The sequence below is a fragment of the Triturus cristatus genome, chromosome 3_2 (assembly GCF_964204655.1).
Source record: "Triturus cristatus chromosome 3_2, aTriCri1.1, whole genome shotgun sequence".
NCBI classification, from domain to species: domain Eukaryota; kingdom Metazoa; phylum Chordata; class Amphibia; order Caudata; family Salamandridae; genus Triturus; species Triturus cristatus.
The window spans coordinates 277,877,585-277,903,812 of record NC_140584.1 but is presented as its reverse complement, the minus strand read 5'-3'; positions in this window follow the sequence as shown (position 1 = coordinate 277,903,812).

Here is a 26,228-nt window from a genome sequence, read left to right as displayed (position 1 = left end):
GTGAAAAACAATGAATATCAAGCATTCCCACAACCAGGAGGTATAAGGCACTCAACCATCTCCACTGCAATGTTCTTTTGGGCCCTACAGGAGACATGCTGCCTTTTCTCAAATCAACATTTCATTGAGTTGGAATAAATCATTGAAATCAACTGATGCTCGAAAGCCCATAGTCACATTTCGAGTCTAGTAACATGTTCACATTAATTTGCGATCCAAAGCATAAACTAAAACTCTCAGTTTCTCTGTCCCAGAGAAGTATTGAGCCAGAGGATTCAAACTCTTAAGAAATGGCCTATCCAAGGGGCATATTATCAAGGACGGCGATAATGGGTTTGATAATATGCCGCAGAGAATTCCCATAGAAGCCCATGTTCATACCAGAACATGGGCTTCTATTGGAATTCTGTGCGGCATATTATCAAGCCCATTATCGCCGCTTTTAGTGGCAGTTTTCTGCCGCTAAAGCGGCGATAATTTTAACGCCGTCCTTGACAATATGCCCCTATATGGGTCATATATCACGTGGAAATTTCTCTAGAACAGGATTATCTCATAGTTGTGAATACAGTACATATTGTTCTGAGCTTTAGCTTTCTGAGTATTACAGTGTAGGATCATGAGTGCCATATTATTAAGGACGGCGTTAAAATTATCGCCGCTTTAGCCCTTATAGCCTTTATGCCCTTCTGAATTCCCATTGAAGCCCATGTTCACACCGGAACATTGGCTTCTATGGGAATTTACAAGGGCATATTATCAAGCCTAGCATCGCCGCTTTAGCTGCAGTTTCCTGCCGCTGAATCTGAGATAATTTTAACGCCGTCCTTGATAATATGGCCCATGAGACTCTATCCCACTCCCAAAATTTGCACTATTAACAGTTTCATGAAACCAAAAGTTAATATAAATCTTTTCACCAGGTATCTAAGCCAACCAATATCGAAGAAAGGTTTTCCACCCACCAATAACTTTATTGGAGTGTGCATTTATGTTATGTATATTTTTTACAGTTTCCAAATAGCCTCGGAGATCGTATATGTCATTAAATAAACAGTGCAGTATAATAAGTGATTTTGCCATACCAATAGGGGTGTCAGCGCCCAACCCCATGTGGAATGAACATGCGTATTGGTGCGCCAAAGGCGGTGTAGACGCGATATGGACTTTTGTGCTCCCTGACTGGACCTAGCTCTAATACATTACAACCAGTTCAATATTGAACCATTTTCAATAAGAATTACCGACACTAGGCAAAGTTTGTAGGTTGATATAGGAAATTGATCGGGAAAAACACAGGAAAGATGCAAACACGAATTTAGTAGCATGACAAACAACTTGTCAGTGCAAAGGATTGAATAAAGTTGTATATGAAATCCAACATAGATGTGCCTTCTAAAGGTGGGGAATAGGGGTTCCTAGGTACAGTGAGACAGACATCCTTTTGCAGGACTCTAGACAATGGCTTTTGTACAGTTCTACACAACTACCCAGGTCTCAGGGTTTGCACCAATGAGAAACAAGCAAGAAGAAACAATTTACTACAGAATACATTTGAGGATTTTCCCATAGTATTAGTACTTTGAGTTTAGTCGTTCACACAGTTTATTCAAGCATGCGATTAGACACATTGTACAATATTAGCCTGGGACGGTTGGGATGTCCTTGATCAGGAACAGTGTGGGGGAAGTCTCTGGGATGCTCTCAGTATATTAGTGTGGAGCTCAAGATTCTTTATCTAGAACAGGAAAACAGCAGTAGTAATCATCACATGGTGTATTACGACAGTGGTTCAAGATGGAAGACGGTGTAAACACAGTTTTTATATTAGCATAAGATAGGTTTCTAATGTAATTAAGGAATAGCAGCTCTCACAGCGGCAACAAATAGAAGAATACCTTTGCAGACCACAACCCCTGTGGAAATCTATGCAGGTTGGATTGGGCAGACTCAATATTTCTGTTGTTAGTAGTTCGGCATTGTATTTGTGATGTGTAGGCAATATGCCACTTTGAAGTCTACAGTCCCTTTATTCCAAATGTTAAAGAGCCTTCTAGCAAAAAACGTGCATAATTATTTGACTGTCACACTTTTGTTACCGTCACCCTTGGGTGCCGATCACGATCCGGTAAAAAATGTCCCCGTACGACTCGTATCGGGTCTTTTTACCGTACGAATCGTACAAGTGTCGTACGAACTGGCAATCACGATTCGCATGGTAAAAAGTCCATACGAACCGCACTGGGAATATTTCCCCACACGTCCTCGGGTCGGAAAATGTGTCCGACACGTCCTCGTATGATTCACCGTACAAACGTGAAAGGTGAACTCCGACCGGGGAATCACGATCCATCCCGGGCGTCCGAATGTACAACCGTATGGTGAAAAGACCGTCCGCACCGAACTCCCATAACAACCATGGAGACGTCCAAACAGGTGCCCGGTACGTGCCGTACCCCCCCCAGCCCCCGTAGGTACGGGCCGACCCCCCCCCAGCCCCCGTAGGTACGCGCCGACCCCCCCCCAGCCCCCGTAGGTACGGGCCGACCCCCCCCCAGCCCCCGTAGGTACGCGCCGACCCCCCCCCCAGCCCCCGTAGGTACGGGCCGACCCCCCCCCAGCCCCCGTAGGTACGGGCCGACCCCCCCCAGCCCCCGTAGGTACGCGCTGACCCCCCCCCAGGGGGGGTCGGCGCGTACCTACGGGGGCTGGGGGGGGGTCGGCGCGTACCTACGGGGGCTGGGGGGGGGTCGGCGCGTACCGGGCCACCTACTCTGGTCGATTCGCGCCGTACTTCGCTTTTGCGGCACTTTTTGGGTGCCGTGAAAATATTGCCATCCGGACTGCTGTCGGTTCGAATCGTAATTCCTGGTTCGTGAAACGCTGCCTGAAAGCGTCCCGACGTCACGTCGCAGCATTCCCGGATCACATTCGTATGTATATTTTCGTCGGTCGGTGTTTTTTACGATTCGTACGGAAATGGTGTTTCCGTGCGAATCGTAATTCCATGTTTGTAAAGTTTTACAACCGGGTACGAGTCGGACGGGGAATTCGCTCCGACCGACGGTTCGTACGCGGTTTTTAACGGATCGTAATCGGCACCATAGTCTTTTATGTGATAGGGAGGGTTTCAATTGTGACACTTAAACTAAGGAATGAGTTGACTAACTAACATGATAGTTATATATTTGATTTTGTTAATTTAGATAATAGTTTCTCTTTGTTTTAATTTTTAGACTTAATTATATTTTTCATATTTTTGTTATGATTAATTACTTGTATTATTTTGTTATCACCGGGGATATTTCTGTAAATAATAGGTTTGAAGGTTTTTTTTTAACCATTGAGAAGTGTGTCTCAATGGTTAGAGTGGCAGACCCTGATGCAGAGGTCTGGCCCGGGACCAGGGTTCAATTCCTGCCTCCGTGGCTCTTGGATTCAATTTCCCCAGACCTGATAATTCTCGCCTCGGTGCCTATTCTAATCATGGGTTCCTCTTGGCAATAGCTTGCTTAATCTCCACAGCGGCCCCCACAGCGCTAGGATGCCTGGCTTCACCTTGGGGGGTGCCCAGGAGTGGAAATCTCATAGGAAAACCAGAAAGGGTTCCACAGCGGTATGAATACAGCGCAACGAGACCTCTGGGTAGAAGTGCACTATACAAGTACAAATACATTTACATAATGCTTTTAAATGCATTAGTGAATGTGATTTGTGAATGCATTTTATAATGATGTTTTAATACTCTTTTTGTGGTTCTGAGATTGTAAATCAAAAATGACTGATTGATTGCCTCACTGTAACAATGTTTTTTGTTCCTTCTGTACACCGGCTATCCCATCTACATCCGGGGGGGGGCAAAGGGTGGCTTGGTAGTGCTTACAAATGTGATGCGATGAAGGTTAAATAGGTATGTTGTTTGCCCTTGTATCAAATGCGCTTCCTCTTACAGCTTAACACTGTGGATTTCTTAGGTATTACTTTTTATCACAATATTTTTGACCATTGAAATCATGAAGTCGCCACCAATTTAAGTGATGAAATTGGCAAGGTAACCTCGGCTAGGCAGCTGCTATGTATTCTGTGGGCTGGTGATTTTAACTGCAGAATTTGTGATTTTAGTAGTTCAAGTGTTTGTGTGGTCGAAAATAAGGATGAGCAACCTATGATGCATTTTTCCCACTCTGCGTATGGAGATCCCCTGAATTGTATTTTAATTTCTCATGACCTGACTCCTTTATATGAATGTGTTGAAAACTGTGACACAGTCTATCTGTCTTTCTGGGGAGGAGGACACAAGAGCACAATTGATTTTATGTTTCTATCAAGTAGCCATGATGGACTTTTTAAACCTTGCCAAATTGCACCAGTGACCATAATAATCCCTTAGTGGCCTCCCTTAATCCAGACATGCGGACAGGGAACTCGAAGTCAAATGACCCCTTCCATCCACCATAACCCAAATAAAGGCCTAAGGCTGAAATAAGACCTGGCAAATTCCCAGGGTTTTGATTCGAGAATAGTGAGTGAGAATATTGGCCTCATGGAAAGGTGTCTGACATTAGGGGCCGTGCCCACTGCCCTGGTTCAGGATTTCGAGACTCTTTGTTCAGCTTTTTCGTCAGCCCTATCCGTTAGATGTTCTGCTAAACCTGCCCCTACTGAACGCTGGTTCAATAGCAATTGCACAAAGGTGCATAGAGTTGAGAAGAGCCCTAAACACTACCCCTGGCAACAAAGAGATAGTGAGGTCATTGAGAAAGAAATATAAGGCGCTGTTAGTCCAGGGAAAGCTGGATCTCAGGACAGAGGCCTGGTAGGATCTGGTGGATGCCGAGGACTTGAAGGACATGAAAAAGTTCTGGAAAGTCATCAACCGTCCGGTGTTCTCGGATATTCCTACCCTAAAAATGGAATCCCTGATACCAGGAGATGCCTGGATTGAACATTACTCTCATATTTTTAACCCCCTAAACAGAGCCTTAAATCCCAATCATAGGGAAGATGCTATTATTAAAGCTAGAGAACAAGGAGGTGGTGGCAGCAATTTATTTTATTTATTTATTTTATTTGAAGAGTTTTATAGAGCGTGAACAAGACCCGGCTGGGTATCAGAGCGCTGTACAACGGAGCCAGCTGGTAGGCCGGTACATGAGGACAAGATAGATAGCTAAACTTCTGCAGTAAAGAAACAATGGAGACAAAGTAGACATGTAAACATTTACCAAGATGAAGATTGCATAGTGGACAGGGAATACAGGGTTGTAGTTCAACGCCCTTTAGTTGTGAGGCTAAGGGAAAAATGTCACAGGTAACTATTCCGGAGAAAACCTTTGACTTCTTTTTTAAATGCATAGGTCAAGGGGTTCATTCTAATTTCTGGTGGGAGGGTGTTCCAAATTCTCAGAGCAAGCCCTGAGAAGGCACGGCTGTAGGTTCTCTTCTTTTTGAACTTTGGTGGTTTCAGCAGTAAAGGGTGTGAACTTCTTAGTTCGCAATTCCCACCTGATAACTCAAGTTTATTTGCCAGGTAAGTGGGTGTGTTCTGATGGAGCAATTTGTGCGTTAGGCAGGCTATTTTATACCTGATCCTTTAATCGATGGGGAGCTAGTTGTGCTGGAGTAGGTCTGGTGTGATGTGGTCATGCTTTCTTGAGCCGGTGATGAGTCTGGCAGCAGAGTTCAGAGTGGCCCTTAAAGGTGCTAGTTGAGCTTTGGGTAGCTCTGCCAGAGTAGCAATTCAGTAATCTTAACGGGAGATAACTAGGGATTGGACAGCATCTTTCAGGTCAGTAGGCGGCAGGAAAGGTTTGATTTTCCTTAGTGCGCATAGTTGGTGATTGGCTCCTCTTGTTGTTGCACTGATGTGATCTTGCATATTCAGGCATTTGTCCAGGATTAAGCCGAGTGATCTAGCGGAGCTCACAACATGAGGGGTGCAATTGAGAGCTGTTAGTTGCTTGAGCCAGTCCTGAATGGAAGCAGTGTGGTTATGGGGGGCAATCAGGAGGAACTCTGTTTTGCGTGTGTTTAACATAAGATGGTTGTGACATAACCACCTTACCAAAAACTCAAGGTATCCACCGCAAAGCACCCAGCCCAGATGGGGTCCCCCTGGAACTGTTCAGTGATAACCCCAATCTCTGGACACCCCTTCTGACGAATATCTTTAGGGCTTCTAACACAGGTCCCATCCCTGTCTCATGGAAAGACGCTATAGTGGTCCCTATCTTAAAGAAAGCAGATAGGAATGACCCGGCCTGTTACAGGCCGATATCTAAAATAGACACAACAGTAAAGGTTTCGGGCAGGCTCCTCCTGGTTTGCCTAGAAGAGTGGGCCTTTACAAACAAAGTGCTTTCTAAAACCCAATACGGTTTTAGACAGGGAATAGGCCCAATGGAACAGTGTATGAACCTGTCACTGACTGCCAGTAAATAAACGAGGTCCATGAAGTGCTCCTTGCATTTGGCATTCATAGACCTATCTAGTGTATTTGATACTGTCAATCATGACAGATTGTGGAATATGATGGGAGAGATGGGAGTGGAGGAACCTCTTGTTTTCCTGTTGTGCAGGCTACACTGTAATACTACAGTGAAAATACGTTATTGCAATGATGGTGAGAGAACAGAACCAATTGTCTCGATGATGGAGATTCGCCAGGCCCCCTTTTTATTTCTCATTTATACGAATGGCTTAGAGGCTCAACTATTGAAAAAGGGTCTAGATTGCCCAAAAATTGGCAAAAACTATGTCCCAACTTTACTTTGTGCCTATGACGCAGTCCTTCTTGCAAGGACAACCATGAGCCTAGAGAGATCCATGTATGCCTATGTAGACTTACGGCCATAGTCTCAAGGAGCTATCGGCGAGTTATTGGCACTCTATCGCTTCCAAAGCCGCGATAAATTCATCACCCCATTCACAAGCTGGTGCAAACAGCCTATATCACCAGTTTCATACAATAGCATCCTCAAAAAGCATGGCGGGGCGTGGCTTAGCAAGCCAGTATGGCGGACGTGTGCTAAGTGACCTCGGTCCAGCCTCGACTTTTATCCTTCAATATCCTGCTTCTCCGGTCTGTCTTCACACCCCACAGCTGCCCCGGAAGTGATAAGAACTGGTGCTGCGCACTTGGGCGGAGTTCCGATCTGCAGCGTGGCCTGGAGCGGCAGAGTGGCGATGGCCAAGGTCAGGGCCTGTTGGCGGCGTTAGAGCCGGGACCTGGATTACAGCGTTACCTGGGTCTCCCAGCAGAGGGCGGTGCGAAAGGCACTGGGAGTGCGCGAGGCAGGACTGGTGGGCTGCCAGTTCTTGATTTGGGCCCTGAACTGTGCTGGTGCCAGCGGCCCCCCCTTGGATATCAGTGCGTGCATATCTTTCCCTCCCTGCCCAGAAACATCCTCGCATCGGGGTCTGGCTGAGCCACGCGAGCATCCTCCGGGGCCCGCGGACCTCGGGCCTTTCACAGATCGGCACCTCTCCTGCTACTCGAGCGCCTCCACCTTCCTTCCCCCTGCACAAAATGAATTGGGGGGTTCGGCGGCTTTGTCGGGCTGTGGGGTGTGCCGCCTAGAGGTCCTGTGGGGTGAAAACATGTGGGCCGCAGTTTGGGTGCGGTGAGGGGCGCGTCCGCTCCCGTATCCGGCTGCCCGGCGGGTGACCGGCATACGGCTCCCTTCCTCCCGCTGCGCGGGGCGCCTGCATCGGTGGTCAATCGGGTCGCGCGCCCCCCCTTTGGATCTCGGCATGGGACTATCTTCCCCCCCCCCCCGGCTACGTCCTCGCATCGGCGGCTTGTCGAGCCACGCGAGTAACTTCTGCGGCCCTCCGGGATCGGGCCTTTAACAAATCGGCGCCCCTCCTGCTCTCCGAGTACCTCTGCCTTCCCCCCCTCTTGCACATCATGAATCGGGGGTTCAGCTGCTTTATTGGGCCGCTTGGGAGGATGCCTTGGGGTGCTGTGGGGCGAACACATGGGGCCCGAAGTTCAGGAAAGGTAAAGGACATGCCTGTTCCCATATCCTGCCGCCCGGCGAGTGATCGGCACAATGCTTTCTCCCTCCCGCTGCGCGGAGTGCCTACATCAGTGGTCAGTCGGGCCGTTTGGGCCATACTCTTGCTGCTTCTGCCTTGACTGGACGACTTCCCCGATCCTGATGGCGCTATGCTGACCATGAGCAGTATATTGTCCAGGGCGAGGGGAGGTGCGCTGCCCGTCATGACGAGAGATAAGCCAGGGGTAGGATCGGCCAAGCAGAGCATGATCGACAAATTCACGGGTCCGGGGGCCTCTGCGGCCGCATCGGGAGGACGCATGGAGATGTACCCGATAATGCCGCTCTCATGGCTGCTATCACCCAGTCCATGGACGTCCTCGATGGCAAAATTGGGACAGTTGGCTCCGACGTCATGCTGTTGCGGCAGGACCTGCGGAATGCGGTTGCACACATCACCGAGACTGAAACAAGAATTTCGGGAGTGGAAGATGTAGTCGCCACCCTGCAGCAGCGAGTGACTTTTATGGAGACCACCCAACGTGGACTAGCCTTGAGAGTGGAGGACGCCGAGGGGAGGGCTCGGCGCAACAATCTACACTTCGTTGGATTTCCGGAGGGGTGTGAGAGTGGGGATATGGAGCGATTCCTTACTCAGTAGCTGGAGAGCTGGCTTCCCCCGTAGTCACTATCCAAATGTTTTGTGGTGGAGTGCGCCCACATGGCCTTGATGCAGAAGCCCCCGCCGTGCGCTCGCCCAAGGCCCATTATTGCGAAGCTACTCAATTATCATGATCGAGACGTTATTCTGAAGCAGGCTAGGGCCAAAGAACTGCTACTATTTGACATTGCCCGCATTCTGATTTTTCCTGACTATACAAAATTGGTTCGGCAGCGGAGGCAGTCCTTCCTGGCGGCCAAAGCCCACCTTTGCAAGCTTAAACTTCCCTATGCCTTACTTTATCCAGCCAGGTTGTGGGTGGTGTATCACTCCCGTACTCACTTCTTCGACTCCCCGGAGGAGGTGTTCCTGTGGACTGATGAGACAGTGTGGCTGCGTCTCCACACACCACTCCTCGAGCGGAGTGGCCCGGAATCAGCCCAAATTGAAGGGGAAGGGCACCAGGCGCTCCTGGTCCAAATGACGCTCCCAGTCATGCGGTGGCTCCTCTCGGGCTAGGTCAACCTTACGACAGCATACGTCAGTGGACTAGCCGATGGATGGAACCGTGGTCTCAGTGTCTCTGTTATACTGCTTTGACCGGAGAAGAGCAGAAGAAGGCCGATATCTCTGTGGGACTTTCACAAACAGAGAGAGGGCCAGTAAACAATGGGCTGTAAGTTGGGGATCCATTGGCGGGTGAGGGGTGGGACCTCCCTTTGGGGTCAGCCCACTCTACCTGCCGCGACAGGTACTTCACTGTTATTGAGGTTTAGGGAGGGGGGGAATTGTTGGGTTGTTTTGGGGGGTTTCGTTCTTTGATTGCACTGTCTTGCATTACGTCAGAGTCATCTTGCGCGTATTGTTTGATGTCATTTGTGTCATTAGCCTGTATAGAGTCCTCCAATGGCAGCTATGTCGGGTTGTTCACAAGATCGCCCTGGGTCCCTTCAGATAATCAGAGTGGCGCTCGACAAGATTAAACGGGGGGCTTTCCTTAAACAGGCAAAGCGCGCCCACGCGGACATTCTAATGCTGCAGGAGACTCACCTCATGGGGACAAAGGCGCTGTGCTTTCAACGCTTTGGCAATGTTCATGTCTTCCACTCAGGGTTCGTGAGGGGGTCTCGGGGGGTCGCAGTCCTGATCCATCGCCGGGTCTCATACACACATGTTAAGTCATGGGGGGATACCCAGGGCAGATACCTGTTCTTGCAGGGTACTGTGGGTGACGAAACTGTAGTACTGGGGAACGTATTCGTCTCCCCGCCACTGTCCTGGGGGTTGGTGGAGAGACTGGTGACCTTATGGGCAGATCTACCTGATGGCCTGGTCGTTGTGGGATGGGACTGGAACGATGTGATGGATGCAGCTCGAGATCGGTGGAGGCCCGGGGGTTAACTGGAGGCTACCAAACTACATTCCCTTGCGATGGGCCTTGGCTGGGTGGACCCTTGGCGTCGGTTATATGGCACTACACAGGGATACACCTACCTATCGGCAGTACATGACTCATATTCCCGCATTGATTATCTATTTGTTCCCTGGGCGGTTGACAGCAGGGTGATGGCAGCCGATGTTCTTCCTCGTGGGCTTTCGTACCACTCACCGGTGGCCCTCACTATATGGGCGGGGACGGCACATGGGCCCTTTAGGTGGCGCCTATCGGCCTGGAACCTCCAGAAGGAGGACTATAGGGAACATATGGAAGACGCCATCGATCAATATTTGACACTCAATGTCGGCTCGGTGAAGTGGGCTGAATCTCTTTGGGAGGCAATGAAGCTCCTGATTCGTGGGGTGGATATCTTCTTCTGTGCGGCAGCCCGTAGAACGCACAGGGAGTCCCTCATACTAGCAGAAGCTGAGATTCTTGGGCTGGAGGTACGTAGTAGGGAGGATGGGAGCAGCAGGTTCACCGCCAATTACTACTGGCACAACAGGGTTATGTATATCTCCTACTAGACGAGGCCCACCAGGCATGGTTGGCGACCCGTAGCAGGATCTATCAGTGGGGAGATAAATCTAGCAAGCTGTTGCACAGACTGTGCCAAGGGTTGCTATGCCCCCAGGCCCTCCTGGGTATTGTAGGACCAGACGAGACACCCATCTCAGGCTCCTCGGTTATTGCCGAGAGCTTTGCTGCCTATTACGCAGATCTCTGTGCCCCCAAGGAATGCTTATCGGCAGAGGTGATAGGCCGCTTCTTGGATGACCTTCCGCCCAAGGCCTTTTTGGACAAAGTGAGTGTGGAATTGGATCGCCCACTCACAGAGGACGAATTGGGAGCCGGCTCCCTGGAAAGGCCCCGGGACCGAACGATTTTCCGGTAGAATTTTTTTAACTGTTTTTCTTGCAGCTGGGTCCCCACAAGGGGGTGGAAGAGGGGAGGGAACGGGGTCGCTTGCCGAGCGACTGGCGACATGCGAATTGGTGGTCTTCCACAAGCCTGGTAGACCTCCCGATCAACATGCATCGTACCGCCCTATCTCCCTCTTAAACGTTGAGGCCAAGATTTTGGCTAAGGCGTTGGCCAACCATCTCTGGTTGCATATTACCTCCTTAGTTCATCCCGACCAGGCCGGATTTATGCCCCAATGGGCGACCCGCCACAATATTCGCCGGGCGCACGTTGCTGTTGCGACGGTCCGGGGTTTGGAGGAGCGGGCGGCTCTCTTGCTGGCAGATATGGACATGGTATTTGATTCTCTAAGCTGGGAGTATATATTTGCACTTCTTCGCAGACTGAACATAGGGCCTCGTTTCTTGTCCTATCTAACCCTGCTATATACAGATCTAACCGCATCTGTGCGCATGGCGGGCTCTGTCTCTTCTACGTTTTCCATTGAACGGGGCACCCGACAGTGGTGTCCACTGTCTCCCTATTTGTTCGCATTAGTGATGGAGCCCCTTGCTGCCTGGGTGCGGATCGACGCTCAAGTGACCGGTCTCGCATGGGCACATGGACTGTCGGATCGTATCCCCTTATACGCCGACGATGTACTGTTCTTCCTCACTAATCTGGATAGGACAGGACCGCGGCTGCTCTCCATCATGCAGGTTTTTGGGGAGACCTCTGGCCTATACATGAACCCTCGGAAGTCTACCCTCTGGGTCCTGGGTGGAGAGGGGGATCTTGGTACCTGGGCATCTGCGGTCCAGGTGGTGTATGGGGGGATGAAATACTTGGGAGTGTTCCTATCTGACTCACCTATCGCATCCTGGGACAGGAATTTGGCGCCTGTATGGGACCGTGTGCAGGAAGATATTAGAACCTGGTCCCATATGCCTTTATCTATATATGGAAGGTTAGCCATCTTCAAGATGGTTTGCTCTATCAATTGCAAAACCATCCATATCCGATTCCTCCCAGGTGGTTCCGACAGGTTAATGTGGCCTTGGGTCAGTTTCTCTGGGGTGGTGGGGTGGTGAGGGTGGCCCAGCAGACCGGCTTTCAGTCCACGTACTGTGTGGGGTTAGTAACCTCCGATATTCTATCGTATTACATGGCCTCGCATCTGCTGGTCCTTAACGAATGGTGGTATGGGGATAGGACTGATCCGGCGTATGCTGTTGAACGGAGGTGCATGGGGGACCATACCCTACACACAATTCTCCACTCTGCTCAGTTGAGGCACTCCCTGCCGTCTGCCACGAGGATTGTTTTCCAGATCTGGAGACAGGAGCTATGGAGGATGGGTTGGTGGAATAGGTTGACTCGGGAGACCCATCTTTGGCACAATGAGCGCCTGCCGCAGTTGGCTGCTCTGCCTGGATTCCGCGACTGGGACAATTTTGGGATCTCTACCCTGGGTGATGTTATGCGGGGACCGGTTTTGAAATCCTTCCAAGATATACAGAAAGACTTCCACATGCCCAAAACCCAACTTTTTAAATATTTGCAGTTCCGTCATGCCATTTCCCCTAGTTTGGAGGGGTTGGTGACGCTGGCTGAGTTCAGTCCGGTGGAGGCAAAGGTGTTTATGGGGGATCTCTGGGATCATAAGATCTCCAAAATCTACCAGTCCCTATTTACACATAGCTCCCCTTCATTGCAGCATCTCAGGGAAACATGGGAGGGAGATGTAGGCCCGTTGGAGGAGGAAGACTGGACAGAGGCCCTGCCCTCCCCGCGAGGGGCAGCTATTGTGATGAGCTTACGGCTTATCCAGTTCAAATACCTCCATCGGGTATATTATACCAGGGTTAGGCTGTGGAGGGCGGGGTTGATGGCTTCCCCGGTATGTCTACGATGTGAGCATGAGGAGGGTACCCTGCTACATACTGTCTGGCATTGTTCTGCATTCGTGCAATTCTGGAGGAGGGTGCTGGCATGCCTCTCTGAAGTCCTGGGCTGGAACCTTCCCTATTCACCGAAAATGGGTTCTCCTGCATGTTATGGACGGTATCGGGGGCAATATTTACAAACGCCATCTCATGCTTCTGGGATTTACCCTAGCTAAAAGGGATATTGCCAGGGCCTGGAACGCGTTATCTGGTGACTATTGCATGGTACCGCCGTGTTGTGAATACTTGGTTAACACGGCGTAAGTTTTCCGCGATAGACTGCGATGATGGAGGTTGCGTTAAGTAACTTTTTCGATGGTTATCACACGTTCTTGAAAATATACCCCTTTATGTCTTCTGTAGACTTAAAAGTGAATCACCTAAATCGGTTTGGTATGGTGTGTGGCCCCAAGTCAACAAAGTTGAGATCCTTCACCTTTCAGGCCAATCGGGTCAAGAAAGTTCCGAATTTTTCTGACCTAGGGACTCTTTTTAACATCCAGTTACCACAGGACCCCCTGCGACTCTTAGGGTGCAGCAAATGACTAGAACCACAGAGGCACTGTTTCATTGTGCAGCAAAATTTGGTCACAAGTCTATTAAAGAAATGATCACTCTCTATCAAAGTAAATGCCCCTCAATTGCTACTTATGGGGCTGAAGTGTAGGGTTTCAGCAATTGTGGAAAACTCCAAGAAGTGAAAAATAATTTTATTAGAAACCTTTTGATGGTCCGTAAGAGTGCATCAATATCTTTTTTCCACTCAGAACCGGGCCTTGAGTATATCACAAAGCGCATTAGATTTGCCTCTTTCCTATTATGGGTGAAAATCTGCTGGACACCGGATCTGGATTTTTCAAGATCCATTATCATGCATTGTCTTACCTCGGCCAACACTGAAACGTGCATTCAGCAAACTGGGTGCAGTAGAATTTGTCAATGACCCCAGTAATATCCCTCCTCATGCAAAGTCTCTTATGTGGTTCAAGATACAGTGCATGCCACAACCAGCAAATAAACCTGCGAAGAGTCTCGAACATGGTCAATGATAGTTTTTCCACTAAGCAGATGCAACCCTACTTATATCTTTTTCTGGAGCCTCAACACAGATTTTCTCTAACCTTATTTCACCTAAGCATGTTGCATTTTTTGGTAGCCTTTCCCAATCAAGGTGGTTGGCACGACTACCTTCCACCCTGCCCATGTAATAACGTGGCAAAACAATTTACCCTGCAATTAGTTTTGTTCTGTGCATTGTACAAATATCGAGATCCAAATATTTGCTTCCGATACTGAGGCTGTGACGCCCTTATTTTTATAGAGAAGATTTTTGTCACGTACAGTCGCTCCACTCCTTTGATATCTGCATCATGGTCTTAAATTTTATTAGAGTCCTCCTAATATGAAAATGATACAGATAACTGAGTGCACGCAATAGTGTTATTCTTCTTTTGCATATGCACTTTATCTTTCTCGCAGGAGGGAAATAGGATTCTGTTTAGGCTGTGACAGGTTTGCCAGGAAATGTACATTAAAATAATCCTTTTGAGTTGCTATTTTGATTCTTATCTTATTTGTTTTTATTCCCCATGGTTTTGTAGAATTTAGTTACCTTTAAATGCTCTTAGGTATTTTACCTAAAATATGTATTTTTACTACATGACACATTTTATATTGAATGTACTGTCATTTATATGCTTTTATGATTTGCTTGCCAAATCGAATAAAGTTTATGATTGATTGATTGACTGATTGCCTCACGGTAATGATTAACTCACTTTATGAGAAAGAAATTAGCAGCAGTCCCACAATGTGAAAACGGAATACAGCCACTGGCATCATCACGGAGAAGGCTCTAACACATAGCTAGGATTTGCAGAATAAAAGAAGGACTTTTTGTGAGCTGTTATGTACTTTGACAACATTTGTGTAGTGCACTTTACCAAAACAACAACGACACCAACTACACCACCCTGATCGACAACCTCGCCAACCTCTAACTCAGACAGCTCGTGATAACGCCCACCCACTCCGCCGGCCACACGCTTGATCCCATCTTCTCCGCAAGCTACCACGTCTTCTTCAGCCACACCACCGAACTCCACTGGACTGATCATCGCTGCGTCCACTTCACCTTCGAGAAGCCTACCACGCTCCACCGCATACAACAGATCCCCCGCCGCTTCTGGAGCAAAATAACAGAAGACCAGCTACACACCGCCCTCGCCCGAAGCCCACCCGCAGACCCCACCGACCCCGACGCCACCGCCAGCAACCTCAGACGCTGGATCGGAGACTGCGCCAACACCCTCGCCCCGATCAAGAATCGCTCCAACACACACACCAACAAGACAGCTAGTTGTTTCACCGCGGACCTCCAGCCCTCAAAGCAAAACTGCCGAAAGCTGGAGAAGAAATGGCGCCACCAACAGACACTGGAGAACCAAGCAGCCCACAAGAACGCCATGCGCCAACACCATCACCTCATCAGATCCACCAAAAAGACCTCCTTCAAGAACCGCCTCGAAAACAACGCACACAACAGCAAAGAGCTCTTCTACATTGTGAAGGAACTCTCCAACCCCAGCTCCAACACCAACGTGGAAGGCAAAGGTCGAATTTCAAAATACACGACGAACCTGCCGAGACAGTCAGAGTGTGGGTAGGGAGGTGTGGAGAGCATATACGATCAGCAGAATCTGCTATGACGTACAAACAAGCAACCTTCAAGGGGCTGTGTGTGTGGGGATAGGTAGAGGGTTTGGAACACCTGTTCAGAGTGCAGGCGGATAAAGTACATGTAGGTTCACCGGAAACAAAGGCGGTTCCCCGATGACGTTGAAGGAAACAAAGACCTCTACCCTTTATACTGGGTGGATTAACATGAAACAGACACTTCTCCCAGGCTTAAAGTGAAGTAACACCAACAGCAGTGTGCACTTTGAGAGACACCTGGTATTACACATCTCTGTGTGATGTAAACTCAACCGTGAGGGTGTCAGCTTAAATAATGAATTGGCCTCTCTAATATGGCAGGCTGGGTTGGGCATAACTGTCTAACTGTCAGATCACAGCAGACATCAGAAGCGAGCGTTCAATGTATTTCACCTGCCTTAAAGCCAGGCGTACTTTTAAAATAAATGCTCAAAGTTTTAAACAAATTAAAGGATGAGCGCTTCACATTCATAAGGACATTACGATAGTTTAGAAATGCAGCACATAGAAAAGTAATTATTGGCAGGACCGCAAATAGCCCACAATGGACCAAAAGATGGGCCAGCCACGTATACCCGATGGGTAAAGAGGGTTTTGAGGGGCCTCAATGAATGATGTGATGGGTAAGGAGGGTTTTGAGGGGCCTCAGTGAATGATGTGATGGGTAAAGAGGGTTTTGAGGGGCCTCAGTGAATGATGTGATGGGTAAGGAGGGTTTTGAGGGGTCTCAGTGAATGGTGTGATGGGTAAGGAGGGTTTTGAGGGGTCTTAGTGAGTGATGAACATTACTGGCCCTTTGGCCCTTGTGGTCTTTGTCATGCGATCACTTTTCCTAAGTCTGGAGTTTCTCAAAGCACGCCAAATGCTTGCGCTCATTGTCCCGATCGCCAAAGCATCTCAAGGCTCTCTGCCAGGCAGGGTAGCTCCAACCCAACTCTTCAACCAAGCGGCGGCCTGCACTAGGTCAGGGCTGTGAAGGGGACTTCAGTGGTTAGCTTCCTGCACTGCAAATCCAAATAATCCAGGAGCTGCTCTCATGCTGTTTTCAGCTTGAGAGCAGCTCCTGGATTGGTTGGAGCCAGCTCACCCAATTCTCATTTTGAGGCTAGGGGCACGTGCCTGAAATCCCCTGGCCATTTTACAACGCTGGGTTTGCTGTGTCTGAAGTGCCCATGTCGAATAGGACGGCTGTAGATAGACGGCCAATCCGTTGTGCACTGAGCACTTGCAGCAGTCATCCTCAGGGCCGGACCGGCCGTAGCGGGCCCGGGCAATCCCCAGGTGCGCCGCACGGGTGGGGCCGGTTTTGGGCCCCTGGCGGCCGTTTTTGTTACAGGGCCGTTTTTGCAGCATAGCGGCCGAGCACTTTGCCAGGGCCGGTTTTGGTTCCCAGTCCGGCCCTGGTCATCCTGCAATCCACAGGAAACTGCCCCACCCTCACCCTCACACTGGCGCTTCAACAGCGCAGGCCAGCGGCACACACAATAATAAAATGGCATTGCCCATCTTATTAATATGTGTTTACCACTGGGCTTGCATGTGGTAATTACAGCACCTGGTAATTACCTCTATTCTGATGTAGAAAACTTAATGGGTAATGTAATTACTTTCTCTACCAAATTTTCCACCACAGAAGGAGACCTGATGTGGAATCAGAAGTTAAAGCGCCAATTATCGCAGGTATGTCATTTATTTTCAGAGTATTTGCAGTCCTGCGAGCCTACAGGGCAGGCTTCAGGCAGCAGGGCAGTATTCTTGGTGCAGCAGGGCAGTCCTCTGAAGTGCACAGCAAGCCACAGGCAGCAGGGCAGTCCTCTGAGACTCTGTGAATAGGTGCAGACGTGAATTGAAAAAGGGGTCGGAGGGTTTTATTCTTATAAACTTCTGGAGTCCCCCCTTCCCCACAACTTGTATTTTATCAGCAATCAGGGAACATGAAGAGATCTTCTATTTTGCTTTTTTTCTGAGATGGAAAAACACACCGAACATGTACATGGAAAGAGTTCATTATAAAATAAAAGTGCAATTTTTGTTCCTGAATGGATGTCAATGCATGCTGGTTGCAAACTTGTCATTGCCTGAGGCTTAGTTATTCTATCTTAAACACATATGATTTAAGCATTCAATCCTAATTATTAAAAACACTTCTACATAGTGGAAGAACACAAGTCATCCAATCAGTACATAGTAAAAAAAAAAGGCTTGAGAGGTAGGACACAGAAATAATATGGTGGCTAGCCATCAAATAAGAAGCAAGGAAATGTCCTTAAAAGAAATAACATTATCCAATCAAGAGCAAAGGGCGGACCCAAAGCCTAATATATGTATCTATTTTAAAATATTAGAGACAATAGGTCTTTAACATCTAAACCTGTCTGTGGGCCACTGCTTAATTTTACCTGGTGGTTTCTGATGCTCGGCACTGGCAATTAATTGTCAACACCAACAAATATGACAGCTGCCACGCGATGGCACTGTTTGTGTGATTCAGAGATAAGTAGAACAACAGTTGTTTTATTAATTCAATATACATAAAGAATGACTAATACCTGCCTCCCACGCCATTCTTTTAGCTTTGGGGGCCTTGAACAGTCTGAATGTCGCACTTGTAGCAGTGTGATGATTAGTAGTTGTGTAGGCACTGTGATGGCAGTGCTGACAGGGGTAATGTGTTGTGCACGCTGCGGTGACCTCCTGATGAGGGTCCTGGCACATATGTTTTTCACAAATTAAACACTGTTGTAGGCGAGACCTAAAAAGGTTGCTTTATCAATCACACATATCGTCTGCACTGCACACTGGGGGGCATATATACAAGGGAATGGCAAAGCGTGGCATTAACCCCTTGTGTGCGGGTATATTTCTCCCGCGGTGCGGGAGAAATAATCGCGTGCACGATTACGACGGCTGCCGGCCGTCGTGCGCACACGCCCACCGTAATGCACGACGGCCGGGAGCCGTCGTGCGCACACAAGGGGTTAAGCAAACATTGCTAACGCCATGCTCAGCCATTCTGAAAATGCAGGAATGCGCCATATTCACAAGAATACGACACACCTCTGCGTTTTCCCTAGCGCTACATCTAGCTGCCTAGCGACAACGCAGGCACCCTTGTACCATAGTGCAAGGGTATCTGCGTTGTGGGAAATGATTGATCATGTGAAGGAAGGTGTCCCTTCCTGCACATAAACAATCACTTATGGCGATTTGTAACACGTATGTGTGCTGCATTTGCAGCACACATAGAAGTTGCACATCGTCATTTTTTTAAATGATTGTTTATGTGCAGTAAGGGACACCTTCCTGCACGTGAACAATCATTCATGGCGATTTGCTGTTTCTATGTGTGCTGCACAATGCAGCACACATAGCAACAGCAAAAATGAGGAAAAATAAAGCATTTCTCCTCGATCGCCATGTTAAGACCAGTTTTTCCCTGATCTTAATTTTGGTGCTGGCCCATACTTACGCCACCCTTGCAAATAGAAGGCAGCGTCAAATTCAATGGGTATTGCAGTGGAACGCCCACTGCCACATTAAGTGGCATCACGCCGCCTTGTAAATACGACGAAGGACTTAATGCCACAGGAACGTCACAAAAGGTCCTGTGGCATTAAGCCCTTGTAAATAGGCCCCTCGAGATGGGGGAGGCATCGTCAGGGCTGTAAACTCTGTGGGGCTTATTTACAAGCCCCTTGCGCCACTTTTGCATCACTTTTAATATGGGAAAAGTGACGCAAAAGTGGCGCAAGGGGCTTGTAAATAAGCCCCTGAGACGGGAAATGCACTACTTCTGTCCACAACAGGAAAGGTCAAGAGCAGCCTGGAGTACACCAGCAGCTGCCTCTGCTCAGTACCCTCTCTACACCTGGACTAAGGCGTGGCGGCCAACTGGTCACATATAAGAAGGGTCACCCATAGCTAGAACTGCAGCTTTAAACAACAGCACTGCGTGGAAAGCGCCACTCCTGTCCACGCCACTGCCTTTAAAAGCAACGTCATGGGCAGGCACGCAACGACCATTGAGCTAAGGGGGTTTCAGCATCTCCCCCACCACTTCCACACTTGTGGTTTCTCCTAGCCTGGACTAACGTATTTAACAGATCTTCCAACAGCCGTTTACAGGCAGAGAAGCTGTGTTTGGGTTTCCCCTGCATTACCTGATCTATGCGGCCTCGGCTTTGACAGACAATTAGCCCACTTGCAAAGTGTTCATTAAAGACATGATGGCCTGCTTAAAAGGCGTTTAGGGATAGATTGACAGGGATGGAAGACCTTGTTATGGCATCCCACCACAGCCACAAATGCAAAGTCTGGGCTCCTCGCTACTTTCTAACGACAAAGAAAGATTCCGAATGCAAGATTCCTTTAGGATGTAGGTCAGAGAGCTATAGACAGGGCTTCAACAGAAACAGGCTGAGAAAGATGTTGCCACCCGAAGAGAAAGTACCAAAACTGCATATTAAATGAAAACATTAATGTAAGTGTTTTTAAAAAAAACTGGGGCATATTATGAAGCAGGGCGTTAAATTTATCGCTTGACACCAGAACATGGGCTTCTATGAGAATTCTCTGCGGCATATTATCAAGCCCATTATCGCTGCTTTAGCTGCAGTTTTCTGCCGCTAAAGCGGCGATAATTTTAACGCCGTTTCTTGATACTATGCCCCACTTTGAAACCATTCATAACATCAGGCACTACATAAACATAAATTGAACACAAAGGTTACATTCTGGCATCATGTTCAACCAGTGACTCTAAAGACTGCCCCAGCAGTCAGAACCTTCCCTCTTCCCTGATCCCAGCTAACTGTTGCCTTTAGCAAAGTGTACTGTGGGTGCTGAAGGCCCTTGACACTATGCCTTGCACGTTTGTTTTTCTTTCCACTAAGGTTGTTTTGTGGGAGACTGGGTGAATTATTGGGTCTACAGCGGTCTGCATTGCTAGGTGTGCACCTCACAAGTGTAGCGCCCTCATCTCTGGGCGCTTTCTTAGCCCTGAAGTCTATACGGTCCAAACTATATATACCGACCAGTCTAAGGTACTGGCAAGAACAATCTCATCTATCCTCATATTGTCTCCTGCACCCAACAGAGCAGGTGCAGGGACATGCTTATTTGTGACATGGTTTGAGCAGTTTCAGCCATACACACACACACAAACAAAATAATTCAAACATTGGACGCACAGCATTCACATACTTCTATCTGCCAATACATTAGAATATAATGCTTAAGCAACCAGCCTTCCACTCCTTTTCACTTCAAACCCATGCATAGGCACAACAATAAAACATAAGACAGAGCACAGTTATGGTCCAACACTTTAATTCAAAACACTCCCTATGTGGGCCGCATGACAAACCACACGCTCTTCCATCCATAGCACTCGCATCACATAGCATGCCACCCATCCACAAATGTGTCTCGGAACCTCTTTAGGATTATGAAGCGCTAAATAAATGCTACTACAATACAGTAAACTCGAACCCAAGGTAAATGCGAGGCTATAATAATAGCAATGCAGAACTAGGCAGTTCTCGATTAACATAGCTTATCCTTGCCGTCTCTAACCTTAAAGATTTCACTTCAGCCCTGATTCCAACTTGTGTTTTATATTCTGAGTTGTGCATGAATTGCCAGACTTCCACAAGGGATAAACTTGGTGAAATTTGTTAGGGTAAAATGCAGGCCCGTAGACAGCGGTAGATGTTTAGGGGGGAATAGCCCCAAGGAACAACTACAGGAGGGTTTCAGTTCTCAATATTTGACATTGGTTTGGTTCCCCCAGAAGTGTTTTGTAATTAAAGGCACAATATGTTGAAATTTTAAAGGATGCAGATTATTTTGCAGTTTTTCTAAAGTGTTACCGTTATTCGAAATTTACCACTATCAGTCATAACAAATAGGAAATGGTACCCTTCTAAGTACAGTGAGCAAGAACACTGGGAACTGTTAATTAAATCTGTATTAAAGGGTATTTTCCAACCACTTATATCTAGTAAAATTGAAGAAAACTAAATAGTGCGTAAAAGCAATTATGCGTGGGTCTATGTACCCTCCCTCAAGGCGCCTTTGGGGAAAAGTAAAGAAAATCCAACGTTTCTAGGTACATTTTCTAAACAGCAATTTATAATCATTGATTGGAATTTTAAGGGAGTTCTAATTCATCTTCAGAAAGCGAGACCTCAATGGAACAGTCAGTAGGAGAGATATAAAAGGTAAGCATAGGATGTTGGGGGAACATGGGCATAGTTGAGGAAGTGTGTGTGATGATAGGTTCCCTTCTACTACTGAAAACAGCAGGAACTTACCAAGCAGCTGCCCAGTCGTTGCTTCAGAGCCTTGTGCCCAGTACTTAATTTGTGTAGATGGTTTCAGGTAGCGAACACTGGAACTTATCTTTTGAGGCCCAGACTTAATGTTCATCATTAGATTTTAACCCAAACCAAAAGCAAGACGGGCAGAGAAAAAGGAAAGAAGTAGGAATAGAAATATCGGAAAATGATGACAAAGACAACACATACGAACAAAAAAGATCTTGCAAGAGTAAGAAAAAGAGCTAGACAGTGTAGAGTGATGGAAGAAAGAGGCATGCAGTAATAGCAAGACTTGGCGGCCTTGGTATTCAGCAACCACCCCACGCACCAGGTCTGTCCTCATTAAAGCCCCACTGGACTGTGACAGTAGAAAGCATGTGTCTTCACTGTTTCTAGAAACCAAAGATGTATTCTGTCAACACTGACTGCAACAGGCAGAGGTTTGGGTTATTTTAGGCAGGACTGAGGGTACATTGCTAACAGGCTCCCAAATTAGCTAAAAAAAGAACGTTAGGAAGTATTGCTGATGTTCAGCACTTGCTAACACTATGCCTTCTTGGTGCTGTCAAAGAATGTTGTTAGATTGGACCATAGGTGTACTTATTCCTATGTATATAGTCCAAGTGTTTGTGGTCTCTGGTGTGTCTCCGTAAATTTGTATCCATGCATTAGTGCTTCAGCGTCAGTGATCTTGTGTAATATTTAGTGCCTACATAAATGTCTCGGTGTAAGCGTAGCTCTGTTTCCCAACTGTGAGAACTACAATGTCAATATAAGGATTTTAGTGTAGGTCTGTCTTTCAGTATCTTGATATTAGTGTCCAAATGCCAATATCCTCTCACCAGTGTTGGTCCCCTGATGTCCACATGTGTCCCTTTAACTGCCTTTGTGTCCCTGTGTCAGTTACCCAGTGTTAATATCCCCATCAATGTCTGCCATTTTCTAAGTGTCACATTTCCAGTGCCAGTGCCACTCGATATCTCTGGCTGTGTCTCAGTAGCAGTGATGGACTGCCCTATTGTTCTGCAAGTGTTCCATAGTCAGTATTGATATCTTTGTCTCTTTGTCAATGTATCCCTGGCGGTATTCCAGTGTCTTGGTCCATGCAACAGTTTTCTTGCATTAGTGCTCTAACACCAATGACCAAGTGTCAGTACTTCCATGCTTGTTGTTCATGCCCGCTTTGCATGTAGTATCTCTGACTCAGTATTTGAATGCTGACACCCTTGTCTAAGTGCCTGAGCATTAGTGTTTGTGGACTTATTAATGTTACTAGATTATTGTCCCTATGACACTGTTACTGCTTATGTGTATGTGTCCCTTTATGAGTGCTTCAGTATCAATATAATTGTATCTATTTCCCCATCTACCCATGTCCCAGTGGCAGTTCTGTGGAAATTTAGCTTGCGAACTGAACATTATCTGCGCCATCTTGTCTCTCCCCAGCGCGACACACAGGAAAGCGCACGGCAGCCATTTTAGGCACCCTGGTCTCTCCCTGCTCACTGCCGATCGCCAGCGCGTCCCCCTGGCGCTGCAAGCATTCCCCCGCGCGCCGGCCACCCCCGCTCTCTCATACACGGGCCATAAACCCTCTCCTTCTGCGCGACCCTGCCATGGAACCACATCCCACGCCTGACCGACATCCCATACATGGTCATGCATCTCTTTGATAACCCCCTTCCTCTGCGCCCCATTGTCCGAACCGATCCCAGGCCATCACCTAGCCCTGCGGATGCAGTTTATTGCCCCTACTGTAAGGGAAACACCCCACATCAAAGGGATTACAGTAGATCAAGGCCCCCCCACCCCCTGAGACCTGACCGGTTGCACACACCCCCGGGAATTGGCGGAATGTCCAGCTGTGTGATAGCCATCTCCTACTGTGGGTGGGGTGGGGACTTCCACTGTAGATATGTGTGGGAACGAGCTTGAAGTGGGGATTCTGAGGATGTTCTTTCAGGTATCAAAGCGATCTCAAGAATGTGCCATGTATGATAAACCTGCAATAAAGTCATAAACCTGTGTATAAGAGGCCAGGCCTCAGAGATGCAGTTAGAGCACCTCGTGACGATACCTCGTTGTCTGATCTGATGTGTTCCACTCCGACGGAATAAAACTTTGTTTCCTGCCTTCCAGTCTCCGGCGCCTGCCTCTTTATTGGTTTAGCATCGAATGGTATAAGAGGCGATTACCGCCGGGCAATACTTGAAAGGTTACCGACTACGACTGCCGCTACCATTTAACAATTGGCGTCCCAAGCGTGGGGCCCATCAGCGACACGTGGATCCAGTGGGAGAGGTCCCAACGACAGAGTGAACGACTGCAACGATCGGGAGAGCTCCTGCCCGATAGACCCTCGTCTGGCAGCCGATCATCCGAACTTCACTGGTTCCGAGCAGACCTCTCTCGAGTGATCTACGGTCCTGACTGGGAACCAACAGGAGTGCCGCGGCAAATACGGAGAGTAGAGGACGATCGGGCGCTGGAGGCGGAAGACGAGAAACTGTCCACGCGGTCCGGGTAAGGTCGTGAAACACGACAAATTGCGAAACGATTGATTGTTGATTGAAATACTAGTATTTGCTTATTGATTGTTCTCTTTGAGATATTCGCTGTCTACAAACGGGGAGGAGTAGAAATACTCTGTCTTCTTTTGCAGATAGTGAAGGGTAGGTAACGCAGACTTTTGTCCCCATTGTAACCCGTCGTGCCTATTTTTATCTCCCCACTGATTGATTGTCCGAATATTGATTGTTTTGAAGGATAGTGCTCTTTGAGATATTCTCTGTTTGCAAATAACGTAGAATAGAAATATTCTGTCTAGTCTTTGCAAATAGTGAAGGGTAGGTAACGCAGACTTTTGTCCCCATTGTAACCCGTCGTGCCTATCTCTTTCTCACCATTGATTGATTGATTGTCCGAACACTAGTTGTTCGATATTGGTTCTTTGGAGGTATTCTCTGCTTACAAATAACGTGGAATAGAGAAATTCTGTCTAGTCTTTGCAAGCAGTGAAAAGATAGGTAGTGCTGACTTTTGTCCCCGTTGTAACCCGTCATGCCTATCTTCTCCCCACTGATTGGTAGTTGGTTCTGCCCGGACCGCTTATTAGAGGTGGACCACCCGGCTCCACTGGAGGGCACCCCTAATAAGGACATGTTCACTAAATATGGACTAGTCGCCGTAGCTTATAGCAAGCTATGGCATAAATATACAAAGAAGGACCCCGAGAGTCAGTGGCCACTGATGGGATCCTTCGACGACCATAAAATAGAAATGCTAGAAATAGCTCTGCGTAGTAATAAAACGACGCCTACCTTGCTTGACAGTATCGGCATGTGGCGCAAAGAAGCAACACAACGGAAAAAGAGGGAAGTAAAAGCAGAAAAGGAATTACGAAAGGCAGCTCACCTTGCCGCTAGAAAGTTAGAAGAAGAAATAAAGGAGAGAAGGGAAGCTAAACTCAGACAGGAGCCTGAAACATCAGGCCAGTACCCTGTTAGGACCCCCTCTATGCTCTACCCTGAGTTGTCTTCTAAGCAACGAACGAATGACGAATTGCTATTAGGTCCCCCGATCATTTACATGCCCCCTCCATACGCACCCTCCCAACCGGTAGTGCAACACCCACAACCCCCAAACACAAGCGAAAGCAGTACAGGGGCCTCGGTCCTCACGGCCTCCGCGCCGGCCGAGCCTCTTGCACTGAACACAACGTTGGCAATGACGTTGGATGACCCTGAGATGAGAAAGAAAGATCCCACCAGAATGGATCGACTAACAAAGGATGAACGAGCAGGAATCGACAAGATAGTAAGGACACTGGTGGAGCGAAAGGAAAGTGAGGAGTATATAACAGACGTGTATAACTCGTATGCCGACAACCGCAGACGACACTTTGTCGTACGACTTTGTTATCACGCCCTGAATACATATGAGGATAGGTACCACGATAAAGGTCCCGAAGGCTTAGCGGCCCTATATAGGAAGGTAGACATTGGGGAAGAAGGAGAGGGCGATGTGACGGACCTCTTCACTCGTACACTCGAGGTCTACCGGCACCTTAAAGAGCACAGACAGACAACCAAAGCAGAAACCCCCATAGCGACTAAGCCCCAGGCAGGAAGGGCTGATACCATGATGCCCATCAAAGAGGCCGCCCCCTACTGGGTCCCCCCACGAGGTCAGGGAACACATGACGACATCAACCACCAAGATGCGAAGGGAAGGGTTGTATATAAT